The sequence below is a fragment of the Mobula hypostoma genome, chromosome 5 (assembly GCF_963921235.1).
Source record: "Mobula hypostoma chromosome 5, sMobHyp1.1, whole genome shotgun sequence".
Lineage (NCBI taxonomy): Eukaryota > Metazoa > Chordata > Chondrichthyes > Myliobatiformes > Myliobatidae > Mobula > Mobula hypostoma.
The window spans coordinates 163,984,055-163,998,252 of NC_086101.1; the positions used below are offsets into that span (position 1 = coordinate 163,984,055).

General features: G+C 42.7%; 1 protein-coding gene and 1 long non-coding RNA gene across 6 annotated transcripts in view; one reads left to right on the forward strand and one right to left on the reverse strand.

Moving 5' to 3' along the window:
* The window catches only part of pde8b (phosphodiesterase 8B), a 341,898-nt gene that overhangs the window by 197,393 nt on the left and 130,307 nt on the right, over positions 1–14,198 (forward strand). The gene's annotated exons all lie outside the window — the stretch shown is intronic.
* Positions 8,711–13,316, reverse strand: LOC134347130 (uncharacterized). The gene is made up of 3 exons (XR_010018088.1): positions 13,080–13,316; positions 10,346–10,516; positions 8,711–8,749 (listed from the first exon to the last, which is right to left on the reverse strand). It is a non-coding gene; the product is annotated as an uncharacterized LOC134347130 (long non-coding RNA).

Consider the following 14,198-nt stretch of genomic DNA (forward strand, 5'->3'; position numbering starts at 1 on the left):
TGTTAAGGATAAGACTTGGAATTATTAAGAAGGGAACCATGCAATTTGGCTGCTTGGACCTAACCCTGATGCATCATGAACCTTGGTACTTATGTAGAATGTACAATGCTTTTTGGTTCAGAGTATTTAGAACAAACAATATTGTTGAAATTGATTGTGAGAACTAAAGGATTCCTGCTCAAAGAGCACAAAATGGGAAAATGAGAAAGACTCCTGATATGTCTGGTACTTTAGCTGAGGTAGGTGGATGATAGAATCAGGTGGTGTTGTTGGACATTTCAAAGAGAATAGGGAACAGGATTAATTGTGAATGGTATTGCTTTGGAGAGTGGCATGGACTCACTGCTCTGAATGGCCTCCTATATACAGTGGGAAAGGCAAGCTGTCTAAGATTGATCAGGTCTTCCTACAAAGCATTGACTCACAAATATCCTTCTGAGTGACTGACCAATACCATGATGGGATGCATTCATGGCGAAATATGGATGCAAAGAGCACTCTCAAACCATTGGATTTCACAGCATAGATACATCGTTAGAGTTCTCTGTTTACTGTGTATGGTTGTGCAGTCTCTGTTACCTCAGTATGAATTAGGAACCATCAATACAGGGGCACACATCGCACAAGAACAACCCCAGTACTGTAAGACTCAGTATCCAGTATGTTTTCTACTGACATGGGAGGCAACATTGTCGATTGACCTTTAGTTGACAACTGTTGCAGTTTCCACTCTGGAAGATTGATTTTAATTAGATCTGTTGGGTAGCAATCCCTCTCTATAATGTTGGCACAAGTCCCAGGCAAGGCTATTTTAACTTCCAGTTTTAATTAATATTTATAGAATGGATTGCACCTTCAACGTGAGAGTATGCTGCTAGATGAAGTGATGACTGGAGGTGGGGGGAGGGTGGTGAATGCTGTCCCCCAGTGCTGCAAGAGAATTCTAATGACGAGGAGCTAGTCATTGACTTCACCCTTGTATGGAAAAAGTTTTAGCGTAGAAAGGGACCAAAGTCTTTCGAGGGGATACAGTGTGGCCCAGGCTGAGTTCTGGATTACTGGTCCAGATGGGTATTTCTGAACAGGAAGCAACCAAATTGTTTTAAGAACTCATCTGGTTACTGGTGTCCTTCAGAAAAGGGAATCTGCTGTCCTTTCATGGTGTGATGTGTTGTCTTCCTGTTTCTTCTTCAGTCCCTTGATCAAGGTGGGCTGTAGACTCTTATCATACTCCTCCTTTCACTAGCAGCCCAGCATCAAAATCTTCAACAGACAGTCACCAAGACCACTGAAACATTTTCATTCAATTCGCTCCTGTTTTCTTTTATCGGGTCAAGCACTGCTTTATGACGTACAAGGGAAGTGGGTGTTGTGGACAAGGCCACTGTTTATTGTGCACCCCAATTACTGTTTAAGAAGGTGGTGATATCTTACTGTATGTACCAGCAGGTACGCATTGCGACACTTATCACTGTATTACCTCCTCTGCCGTGGTGCAGCTGCTACCAGTACTGCTGCCGTCTTCTCACCACGCACACATCCTCTGCATCTTCTGTCTACCTAACTTTTTCTCCACCTCACAATCAATGCTGACTGCCATTGGGAAAAGCTCGCTGACACTAACACGCTCTTTTTCTGAAGGGTTTTCACCCACAGAATAGCTGCACTTTTTTTTTGTTTTCTGCACCATTCTCTGCAAACTGTTGTGTGTGAAAATCTCAGTAGATCAGCCGTTTCTGAGATGCTCAAACTACCCCATCTGGCACCAACTATCTTTCCACAGTCAAAGTCACTTAGATCACATTTCTTCCCCATTCTGATGTATAGTTTGAACAAGTGCATTGAATTGTTGCCACATGATTGGCTGATTAGACATTTGCATTAATGTGCGGGTGTACCTAAATAAAATGGCCATCAGTTGTATATATGCTAACCCTATTTCCCAGCTCTCATCCTATAGCCTTCTATGACATAATGTTTCAATGCTTAAATGTTCTGAAAGTATCTGCCTTCAACTTCTATTCGGGCAGTGTGTTTCAGATTTTGCCCCCACAGGTTGAAAAAATTCTTCCTCAAATCCCCTCTAAATCTCTTGCCCTTTATACTAATCCTGTTCTAATTAAAGCCCCTGCTAAGGGAAGAAGATTCAAAGTTCAATGTAAGTTTATGATCCAAAATACATATAGGTTGCCATAATAAAATCTTGCATTTCATTTACTTACAGGGATTTACATGGGGGAGAAAGAATAGAATTTTGGATAAACTATACATAAACAGACAAAGACCAACAAATAACCAATGTGAAAAAGAGACAAGCTATGCAAATAAAAAATAATACTGAGAACATCAGTTGTAAAGAGTCGCTGGAAGTATGTTTCTAGATTGTGGAATGAGTTCAGCATGGTGGTGATTGTAGTTATTCATGCTGGTTTAGGAGCCTGATGACTGTAGTGTAATAACAAGCATAAACAATGTATGTATACAGGGTATTACAGGAAAGCTATTAGCATAGTAAGAAGATTTGGTAAGAGGCAAAGAGTGGATAAAAGGGGTCCTTTCTGCTGGATGCTGGTGACTAGAGGTCTTTTGCAGGTATTGGTGTTGTGACTGCTTCTATTCACGTTATATGTCAATGACTTTATCGACAGAATTGAAGGCTGTGTGCCCAAATTTGCAGATGATGCAAAGAATGGTGGAGGGGCAGGTAATGTTGAGAAAGCAGGGAGTCTGCTTGGAGAGGTTAGGAGAATGGGCAAGGAAGTGGCAGATGGAATATAATGTAGGGAAGTGTGTGGTCATAGGAGGAATAAAGGCATAGACTGTTTTCTAAATGGGGAGCAAATTCAGCAATCAGAGGTGCAAATTTCTTAAAGGTTCACTTGCGGTAGAGCTGGTGGTAAGGAAGGCAAATGCAATGTTAGCATCCATTTTGAGAGAACTAGAATATAAAAGAAAGGATGTATTAATGAGGCTTCATAAGGCTCTGGTCAGGCCACATTTGGAATATTATAAGCAGTTTTGGGCCTCTTATCTAAGAAAGAATGTGCTGGCATTGGACAGTTCATAAGAATGATGCCAGGCATGAAAGGATAATGTATGAGGAGTGTTTGATGAGTCTAGGCCTGTACTCACTGGAGTTTAGATGAATGAAGGGTATCTCATTGAAACCTATCAAATATTGAAAGGTCTAGATAGAGTGGATGTGTAGACGATGTTTCCTATAGTGGGGAAACTATAAGCAAAGGGCACAGCCTCAGAATAGAAGGATGCCCCTTTAGGACAGAGATGAGGAGGAATTTCTTTAGCCCCAAGAGTGGTGAATTTGTTGAATTCATTGCCACAGACAGCTGTGAAGGCCAAGGGGGAGGCTGATCGGTTCTTGATCAGTATGGGTATCAAAAGTTACGGGGAGAACGTGGTGGAGAGGGATAATGAACCATCCGCGATGGAATGGCTGACCAGACTTGATGGGCCGAATGGCCTTATTCTGCTCCTATACTTTATGGTCTTACAATTGTTCCTTAATCTGAGAGTGTTGTACCTCCTGCCCGATGGAAGTAGTGAGAAGATAGTGGGGGTCTTTGATGGATGCTGTTTACATGTGGTAGCGTTCCAAGTAAATGTATTCAGTGTTGGGGAGGGCTTTGCCTACGATGGACTTGGCTGTGTCCACCACGCTCCGTAGCCTTTTCTTCTTTCCTGCTATTCGTGTTTCCATACCAAGCTGTGATGGATACCCTTCGTTATGCATCTGTAAATATTTTTGGTGTCATACTGAATTGATGCAAACATCTTTAACTGTTTTGCCGCCTTTGTGGTTACGCTTACAGGATGTGTTGGTGCCAGACAGATCCTCACATAATGCCAAGCTATTGACTCTCTCCACCTCTGTATACAGTAGGTAAAACAAGGGGAATATCTCACCAGATGTGTCACTGTGACAGTTAGATCACATATCATCTTGTTAATAATAGCAGGGCTGTGGAGCTTGCTTTTCAACTCTCGCTTTTCTACGTGTATCAGAACTGGCTATTTCTGTTTGCCGTCCTTAGTGATTTTAGCTTCAGATTTTCTCTGTTTACTTATACAGCCTGGTCTGCTAAGCATGTCACACAATCGCTCTAACAGCAAATATGAACACAGGCGAATCTATTCCTGATTCAATATTGCCATATTTACTGATTTGGCCTCACCCAATCAGATAATATTTCCTTTGTTCTACACATTCCTCCCTTACCTGCCCTTTAACTGAAATTAACTTGTTTTCTCTCTTTCCTAGTCCTGATGAAGAGTCTCAAACCTGAAGCATTACCTCCTGTTTTACTTTCCACAGATGCTGACTGACCTGCTGAGTGTTGTCAGAACTCTTCCGTTTTTATTTCATATTTCCAACATCTGCACATTTCAGATGATTTTCCTCCACCAGGATAGATATTGTTGAGGAACATAGCACCTGTTTATTTACATGGAGAAGTGTAAGGTTGAATGGAACTAATTAATTTACAGTACATTTCATTTGAGGCTATCTTAGTTTTCTTAAATAATCTAAACATTTTAAACTATTTGTTTTTAACAGAGACAGCTAGAAATATTCATGTCTCTACAGATTTGATTATGATATGTAAATGAGTAAGGCATTGCAACTGTGCATAGTTGCACCGATGAATTGGTAATTGGTATTGTCACATGCACCAAGATGCAGTGAAAAACTTGTGTCAACTGGGCAACTGGGCTGATTACTTAACACATACAGGTGGTGCAAAAGGAGAAGTACAACAATACAGAATATAGTGTTACAGTTACAATGAAAGTGTAGTGCAGGTAGACAAAGTGCAAGGGTCGTGAAGTTGATTGAGAGATCAGTAGTCTGTCTTTATCATATAAGAGGTTAGTTCATGAGCCATCTAATAGGGGGATAGAAGCTGTTCGCGAGCCTGGTGTAACATGATCTTTCTGTCTGATGGAATGGAGAGAAGAGAGAATGACCAGGCTTGGAGAGCTCCTTGATGTGTTAGCTGCTCTCCTGATGCAGTGGAATGTATAGAAAGAATCAGTCGGCTGGGGAGGGGGGTGGTGAAAGTTTGGTTTTCGCAATGGGCTGGGCTGCAGTTTCTTGGGCAGAGCAGTTGCCGTAGCAAGCTGTGATACAACAGGACAGAATTGGTGAGTGAGGGTCATGTGAATTTCCTTAGCCTCTGAGGAAGTAACATTGCTGATGTGTTTCATTGACTATGGCATCCACTTGTCCAGACCAGGACAGGTTGTTGGTGAGAGTTACATCTGGGAACCTGAAGTTCTCAGCCATCTCCACCTTAGCACCATTGATACAAACAGGGATGTGTGCTCAACCTGACTTCCTGAAGTCAATGTCAAGCTCTCTTGTTTTGCTGGTGCTGAGGGAGAGGCACCATACTACTAGGTTTCTCATCATTCCTGTACTCTGACTCGTTTCACTGCAATATGGAACAGTACGGCACGGTACAGATCCAATGTCCCATGGTACTGACCTTTTAACCTTCTCCAAGATCGATCTAACCCTTCCCTACCCCATACCCTCCCATTTCTCTTTCATCCATGTGCCTACCTAAGATTCTCCCAAGTATCCCTGATATTTCTGCCTCTCCCACCGCCTCCCGGCAATGCATCCCAAGCACTTATCTCTCTTTGTGTTTAAAACAGCCTCGGGCATTCCCCCCATACTTACCTCCATCACCTTAAAATTACGCCCTGGTGTGTTAGCCATTTCCTCGCTGGGAAAAAGTCTCTGTTTTCAACTCTAAGCAATTCCTCTTATTATCTTGTTACCCTCAGGAGATGTCAGTGACAGTGCTGGATGTTTCCTGTTGCGAAGAACTTCGAAGGCATTTTCTTTCACTTTCTTTGAACATTTCTTATTACACAATACTTATCATGATACGTATGGAGACCAGTTGGCCCATCAAATATAGGAGGGATCCTCAAAACCTGGTTGAATGGTGCCACAACAACAACCTGTCATTCAACTTTAACAAAAGCAAGCAGCTGATTATTGACTACTAGAGTGAAGAAGGTGCACGTCCATGAGCCAGTCCACATTAGGGGATCAGAGACAGAGAGTGTTAGTAACTTTAAATTTCTTGCTGATTTCATATCAGAGAATCTGTCCAGGAACCAGCATGCAGGTACCATCACAGAGAAGGCATGACAGCGAGTCCGCATTCATAGAAGTTTGTGCAGGTTCTCACGTCATCTAAAACTTTGAGGAACTTCAATAGGTACACAGTGGAGAGTATCCTGACTGGTTGCATAGTCATAGTCATACTTTATTGATCCTGGGGGAAATTGGTTTTCGTTACAGTTGCACCATGATAAATAGTAATAAAACCATAAATAGTTAAATAGTAATATGTAAATTATGCCAGTAAATTATGAAATAAGTCCAGGACCAGTCTATTGGCTCAGAGTGTCTGACCCTCCAAGGGAGGAGTTGTAAAGTTTGATGGCCACAGGCAGGAATGACTTCCTATGACGTATCTCGGTGGAATGAGTCTCTGGCTGAATGTACTCCTCTGCCCACCCAGTACATTATGTAGTGGATGGGAGACATTGTCCAAGATGGCATGCAACTTAGACAGCATCCTCTTTTCAGACACCACCGTGAGAGAGTCCAGTTCCATTCCCACACCATCACTGGCCTTACGAATGGCCTTACACTGGCCTTACATCACTGTGTGGTATAGAAATACCAGGGCCCAGGAACAGAAAAGTGGTGGCTGTAGCCCAGTCCATCACAGCAAGGTCTTCCTCACTATTGATAACATCTACAAGGAGCAATGCAACAAACACAAACACAGCATCCACTATGAAGGACTCTCACCATCTAGGCCATGCTGTCTTCTCACTGCTGCCATTGGAAAGGAAGTGCAGGAGCCTTTGGTCCCATGCCACTAGATTCAGTAACAATTATTACCCTTCAATCATCAGGCTCCTGAAACAGCATGGGTAACTTCACTCATCTGAACTTTAAACTGATTCTACAACCTATGGAATCACTTTCAAGGACTCTACAATTCATGATCTCAGTATTATTTATTTACTTTTTTTTATTTGCACAGAACATCTTCTATTGCATATTGGTTGTTTGTCAATCCTTGTATGTAGCTTTTCATTGATTCTTTGTATTTCTTTGTTTTACTGTGAATGCCTGCAAGAAAATGAATCTCAATAGTTTACGGTGACATATACATACTTTGATAACTCTTATTATTTAGCGATACAGCGTGAGTCGGCCCTTCCGGCCCTTTGAGCGCTGCCCCCGCGGCCCACAACCCCAATTAACCCTAACCTAATCACTGGACAATGTTACAATGAACAGTTAACTTACCCTGTATGTCTTTGGACTGTGGGAGGAAACTGACGGCCCCGGGAAGGAAAACCCAAGCATTCCACAGGGAGGACGTTCCTTACCGAACAGTGCTGGAATTGAAATTTGAACTCTGCAACACCCTGAGCTGTAAGAGTGTCGCACTAACCGCTATGCTGCCGTGGCGTCAATTTACTTTGAATTTTGAGAAAATAAAATCAGGTTTATGCTGGCTCTTAAGAGAACAGTCCCATTCATACCCCTGTATTTTATTCTTTTCTCCCCTCTCCATCAGAAATCCTTAGACAATAAACACTATGGTGTAATTTGCAGAAGCCAGTTAACCATCTACCCTGTACAATGGCAACCAGTTCCGTGACCTGGAATTGCAGATCCATAGAAAGATCTGTAAAGACCCGTGGAAAGAAAATATTTTTGAAAGTATAAAGGAAAGCTTGCTCCTGAGCCTATGAATCAAGTGAAACAGTATTCCAATAAACAATTTGTGTCTGTCATGATTCCTCCAGCCGCATACCTCCATTGCCAGTGAACAGAGTGTACCCATTCATCTTTTCTTCAAACTAGTGGCCAAGGCATCTTTCAAAGAGATATTTGAGGTAACAAGCTATCAAAGTAGGTATTGCTGAGCAGGAATAATAACACTGAACCAAATAGACTTAAAAATAGAATGCAGTTTAAGAAAGCAACACTCATAATATGCTGAAACCATGCTTTGATAATGTGTTTCTTGAAGCCTATAGTCTCAATAATAATTTCAGCTCACACCAGCCTATCACACCAGTCCTCAAAAAGGGAAGTGCAGGATGTAGGAGCATTATCAAAAGTGCAAAATGTGACCCAAGTCTACCATATCAGTTTCTGTTGTGACAGTAGTGGGTTTCTTGGCACCTGTATGTCCTTCTCTGGAGAGGCAGGATTTTGCACTAAGTGAAATACAGACCCCCAATTTAAAATGCTGAAGTTGTGTCGGTTTGCCTGGGATTCAGAAAAACAATCTGCAGAGATAAAGAGACGGCAACTTGATTTCTTCTCTGGCATATAAACACCTGCCATAATCTCTGACCCGATTGCACTCATTCCAACATTGGGCATAGCACCAAAGGATTTGCTGCTTGGATTTTCCTTCCCAGAATCTGCTGGAGAACCCAGCAGAAGATGATGGAGTGAGAATGTTAAAATGTGTTCTGATTGACAGGATGAATAATGTCTAGCTGAGAAGCCTGGCTGCTTTCAGTCCGCCTTTGCCTTCCCTGTAGTTATAGTAGAAAATGATGCCATGAAGGTAACTGGGCAGATTCAAAATCATCTGCTTTGTTCAGCACTGAAGATGAATTTTACCTACAACGAGCCGATCGTTTCACCTTTTGTAATCCTGTCCTCTTCCTACTGGAGATGAAATAGATTAAAATTAACAACTGCATAACATACAATTAAATTATATAGAAATCACTTCTGTCTTTATCAGTACTTTCTGAAATTGATTGGGCATTATCAGAAGAGTTCGCATTAGTTATAGCCTACTGCAAAAAATTAGTTCCTTTAAAAGCAGTTGAATTGGTTGAAATTCACAAATTTGATGGCCTTGTTCCCAGTGCTCTCTATAAACCTGCCACGGTCCTTGTCTTTCTCTCCCTCAAATCCAAAGCACCCAGTCATCAACGTATCACATCTGGTCTAGCCATAGTAGATCCCCAAAGGACAACATCAGCTGTTATTAGACCCCCGTCTACCTCATCCAGTAAATTCAGGAACATAAAAATAACTTGGTGCTCATTTCACAAATTAACCATCTTCATTATATATTTTCTCCCATTTCCTTCTTGTTACTCTTTCTCCCAAAATGGCCATCATTCTAAAAAATGCAGTTGTATCTGTTGTGGGGAGCAGGGTGGGATGCATGTTGGTATTGAGGTCAGTGTTTATTAAACATGTTAATGGAGCATGGCCCAGGACAGCACATTACAGAAACCACCCTGCCCTCCATGGACTCTGTCTATACTTGTAGCTGCCTCAACGAAGACCCCACCCCACACTGGACATTCTCTCTCCTACCCAGTCCCATCGGGCAAAAGATACAGCAGCCTGAAAGCCTGTACCATCAGGCTCAAGGACAGTTTCAACCCTACTGTTTAGAAGACTATAGAATGGTTTCCTTGTACAGTAAGATGGACTCAACCTCACAATCTACTTCATTATGTTTTTGGATCTTATTGTCTACCTGTGCTGCACTTTCTCTGTAGCTGTCGCACTTTATATTCTGTTACTGTTTTACCTTAAATTTGGCATGTATGAACAATATACAAGCACCTTCCAATTCCAGTTGTATGTTGCTTATTCTCAAAGAAAACCACTGGCAACTCTCTTGATATTGAAAATTAATGCCCCATTTTCCATTACTATGCAAATTTTTGAATGTTTCAATGTATTAATAAAGTAAGTAACAGTTTCACTTTATTCAAGCCTAACCCTATCAGTAGTGTGGCTAATGCTGCCATCACTGTCAAAATCAGAAACGGGTTTACAATCACTGACATGTGTCATGAAATTTGCTTTATTCAGCAGTACAGTCTGAGACATCAAAACTAATGTAAGTTGCAAAAAGTAAATAGTGTAAAAGATAAATAACAAGGCAAGGTAGTGTTCAGGACTGTTCAGAAAACTGATGGTGGAGTGGAAGAAGTTGTTCCTGAAATGTGTGTGTGGGTCTTCAGGCTCCTGTACTTTCTCCCCAGTGGTAGTAATGGAAAGAGGACATATCCCAAATGGTGAGGGTGCTTAATTATGGATGCTGTCTTCTTGAGACACCGCCTTTTGAAAATGTCTTCTGGTGGAGAGGGTTATGCCTTTGATGGACCTAGCTGAGGCTACAACCTTCAGCAGCCTCAGTGCATTGGAGCCTCCAGACCCAGGTGGTGATGCAACCAGTCGGAATAGTATCCACTGAACATCGGTAGAAATGTGCTCGAGTCTTTGGTGACATACCAAATCTCCTCAGGTACAGCTGCTGGTGTGCCTTCTTGATGATTCCATCAATGTGTTGGACCCAGGGTAGATGGTCTGAGATGTTGATGCCCAGGAACTTAAAGTTGCTCGTCCTTTCCCCCCAGTGACAGCTCACTGAGGACTGCTGTATATTCTTTTGACTTCTCCTTCCTGAAGTCCACAATCAAAATGGTGTTAATCAAAGTTACAGTGTATTTTTCCTCCACTCTTAGTATTCTTAGTATGTTCAAATACACCATTTTTAAATGCCCCACTCTTTTTGTTCTGTCAACAGTGCCGACTACCAGTTGTCTGATCTGTGTTAGTGCTGTGTTATTTTCTGTTTCTCATGACAGATGCTTCTGACATTTGTTTCAAATTTCCTTACGACTGTTCATGGCGACTAAATGCCTCTGCAGTTTTTGTAAATTCACACAAAGACCGTGGTGTTTAGCATTTGCAAATGAGAAATTGTTGGACTTCTTCCTGGGTTTTAACCAAGTAAAAGACGCAAACCTTTTGGTTCTGGCCTGTATAACAGGACTGGGATACCCTATTATACATTCAGAAATTAGTGCTACTAGACTATTGCAGAAACTTAAGCTGCGCTTAAAACAAATTTTAGACTGATTCAGCCCAAGTCCAAAAATTTGTAATTTGGCATTGTTTTCAGTCACGTGAAAGGATTTATTGTTGGTTTGGGGGATAGAGCCATCGCAGGTAGAGGCAGAGGCTTTTCTTTTAGGATTCAAACCGGACTGTATGTGAAATAGTTTGCTTTAACTTTCAATGGATGTAAGAAATGGAATGTACCTCCTCAGCTGTAGTGGCTTGCATTGCCTGGGTCAGCAAAAGCAATGGATAGAGTGGTAACACATTAACTTGGATCACTAAACTCATGGTTTGAACATTGTTGACCATTAATTACGGGAAACGTAGGAGTTGCTATTGTGGGGTACTTTTCCACATTTAAAATACCACTTTTTTTTTGTTGTACGGTATGTGGTTTGTCTAATTGTTCAGCAACATACTCCCCAAAAATCTTTAATATTTTAGGAAGTTCAGTAATAATTTGTAAAAGCTCTGCCTTAATATCACCATATTTTAAAACATTTTGAGAGACTTTGAACTACTTCATCTCTAAATTAGACTCCTCTGATGTATCCTTACTGACAAAGCTACCCATACTAACTATTCAAGTAAACCTGTCCCTATGATCTGCGATAGGCTCTTGTGTTCTGTGCTGCAGGTACACTGGTTCCACACCAATGCACTCCTGCCTGAACAATGGCACTGTGCCATCAGAGTTGTAGCCCCGTTGACTTCAGCAGTTTCAGTTTTAGAAATGTCTCCTCTTTCCATTTGTTGAGTTGGTTTGATGATGTGTAGTGGAAGGGAAAAAGCTATGACTTCTCGTGCTTCCTACTTTGGAGGATAACTGGATGACAAGTCTGTGTGCAGAGATTTGCCTATAATTTCATTTTCATTCAGATGAATCTTGATACGTGACTTAACGGCATTAGAAATAAAACAACAGTAGCTCTTGTCTGGGAAAAAGTACGCAATCAGAAGAACTAAATGGCAAACAAGATTACAAGACACAAGAGATTGTGCAGATGCTGAAAATGCAGAGCAACACCCACAAAATGCTGGAGGAACTCAGCAGGTCAGGCAACATCTGTCGAGAGAAATAATCAGTCAATGTTTCAGGCCAAGACTCTTCATCAGGAATGGAAAGGACAGGGGAAGAAGCCAGAATATGGAAGTGGGGGAAGGGGGAGCAGAAGCTGGCAGGTGATGGGTGACACCTGGTGCGGGGGGAGGGTAGACAGGAGGGGTGGGGGATGGGTGATACCTGGTGCGGGGGGAAGGTAGACAGGAGGGGTGGGGGGATGGGTGATACCTGGTGCGAGGGGGAAGGTAGACAGGAGGGGTGGGGGGGGTGGGTGATACCTGGTGCGGGGGGAAGGTAGACAGGAGGGGTGGGGGGGGTGGGTGATACCTGGTGCGGGGGAAGGTAGACAGGAGGGGTGGGGGGATGGGTGATACCTGGTGCAGGGGGAAGGTAGACAGGAAGGGTGGGGGGATGGGTGATACCTGGTGCGGGGGGGAAGGTAGACAGGAGGGGTGAGGGGGGAAGGTAGACAGGAGAGGTGGGGGGATGGGTGATACCTGGTGCGGGGGGAAGGTAGACAGGAGGGGTGGGGGGGATGGGTGATACCTGGTGCGGGGGGAGGGTAGACAGGAGGGGTAGGGGAGAATAGGCAATACCTGGTGCGGGGGGGAGGTAGACAGGAGGGGTGAGGGGATGGGTGATACCTGGTGTGGGGGGTAGGGAGATAGACTGGAGGGGAGGGGGAATGGGGTAAGAAGATGGGACGTGATAAGTGGAAAAGATAAAGAGCTGAAGAATGAGGAATCTGATAGGAGAAGCGAGTAGGCCATATGAGAAGGGGAAGGGGTAGGGGCACCAGAGGGAGGTGAAGAAAGGAGGTGGGCAAAAAGGAAGTCAAAATAGGGATTGGAAAAAGAGAGAAGGGAAGCGGGGGGGAGAAATTACCAGAAGTTAGAGAAATCAATTTTCATGCCATCAGGTTGGAGGCTACTCAGAAGGACTGTGAGGTGTTGCTCCTCTAAGCTGAGGGTGGCCTCAACATGACAGTACAGACAGACATGGATGGGCGTGTCAGAATGGGAAGTGGAATTAAAATGGGTGGCCACAGAGAAAACTCACCTTATGTGGTGATGGAGTGAAGGTGGTTGAAGAAGCATTTCCCAGTTCTACACCATGTTTCACCAGTATAAAGGAGGCTGCTCCTGGAGGACCGGATACAGTAGGTAATCCTGACAGGCTCGCAGGTGAAGGGTTGCCTCACCTTGAAGGGCTGTCTGGGGCCCAGATTGGTGGCGAGGAAGTGTAGGGGCAGACGTGGCACTTGTCTCACTTGCAGGAGTAAATGCCAGGGACAGATCAGTGGGAGGGATGACTGGACGAGGGGGTTATGTACTACACTCAAGTAGAGACACCATGGCTTGCAGTGGTGTATCTTTTCCACAACACCACAAGTACTGTGACTGGATAAGACAAATCAGGAATTTATTTCAGAATTCCAGCTTTATAACACAGTACCTCATCATTCAGCAGAAGTATTATCTCAGTTATTTGCCCATTGCATTTTTTGTCAATTTTGCTGACAAAATTTTCTTCAGTAACCATAGTTACTGAGTGAAGCAGCTAAATTTATTTGAACTTGCCTTCTTTTTCACAAATCTAAATCTTTTTTCAAGATATAAAAAAAATACAGTGAACTTTTGACTAATATAATCTCCAAGATTTAAAAGTTTAACCTTTAAGGCTTTGAAGTCAATTGAGTCATTCACTGTTGACCTTTGGACCTCCTGCTTGGATGTCATTTGGATTTGTAAACAAAAGCAGATATCCTGCTGGGGGCCTTTTCAAGCAGGGGTTATTTAATACAAGAATGTAGATTTTTTTTTGCGTTTTCCACAGGTAAACACCGAACCACCACAAATACATAAAGCTCTGTAATCACTGGCAGTGTGTAATGTAACGTAATTTATTAATGTCATGCTGCATTCACCACCTGTCTTTTCTATTAATAACTCACCGCTATATGAGGGTGAGCAATCAACTGGGCACTGACAAGGGATGAAGATCCGACTAAAAAGAAATCACATCCGCTTGTAGAGTTGCAGATATTATAACAAATATTGAGTAAGGATGTTCCCACTGCCACCAGGCTGTTAGATTTCCTACTTTCAGCTTTGAACTTTAAATGTGCAGAGTGAAGCTGAATATCTACAGTATGGTGCAAAAGGCTTGGGCACATGT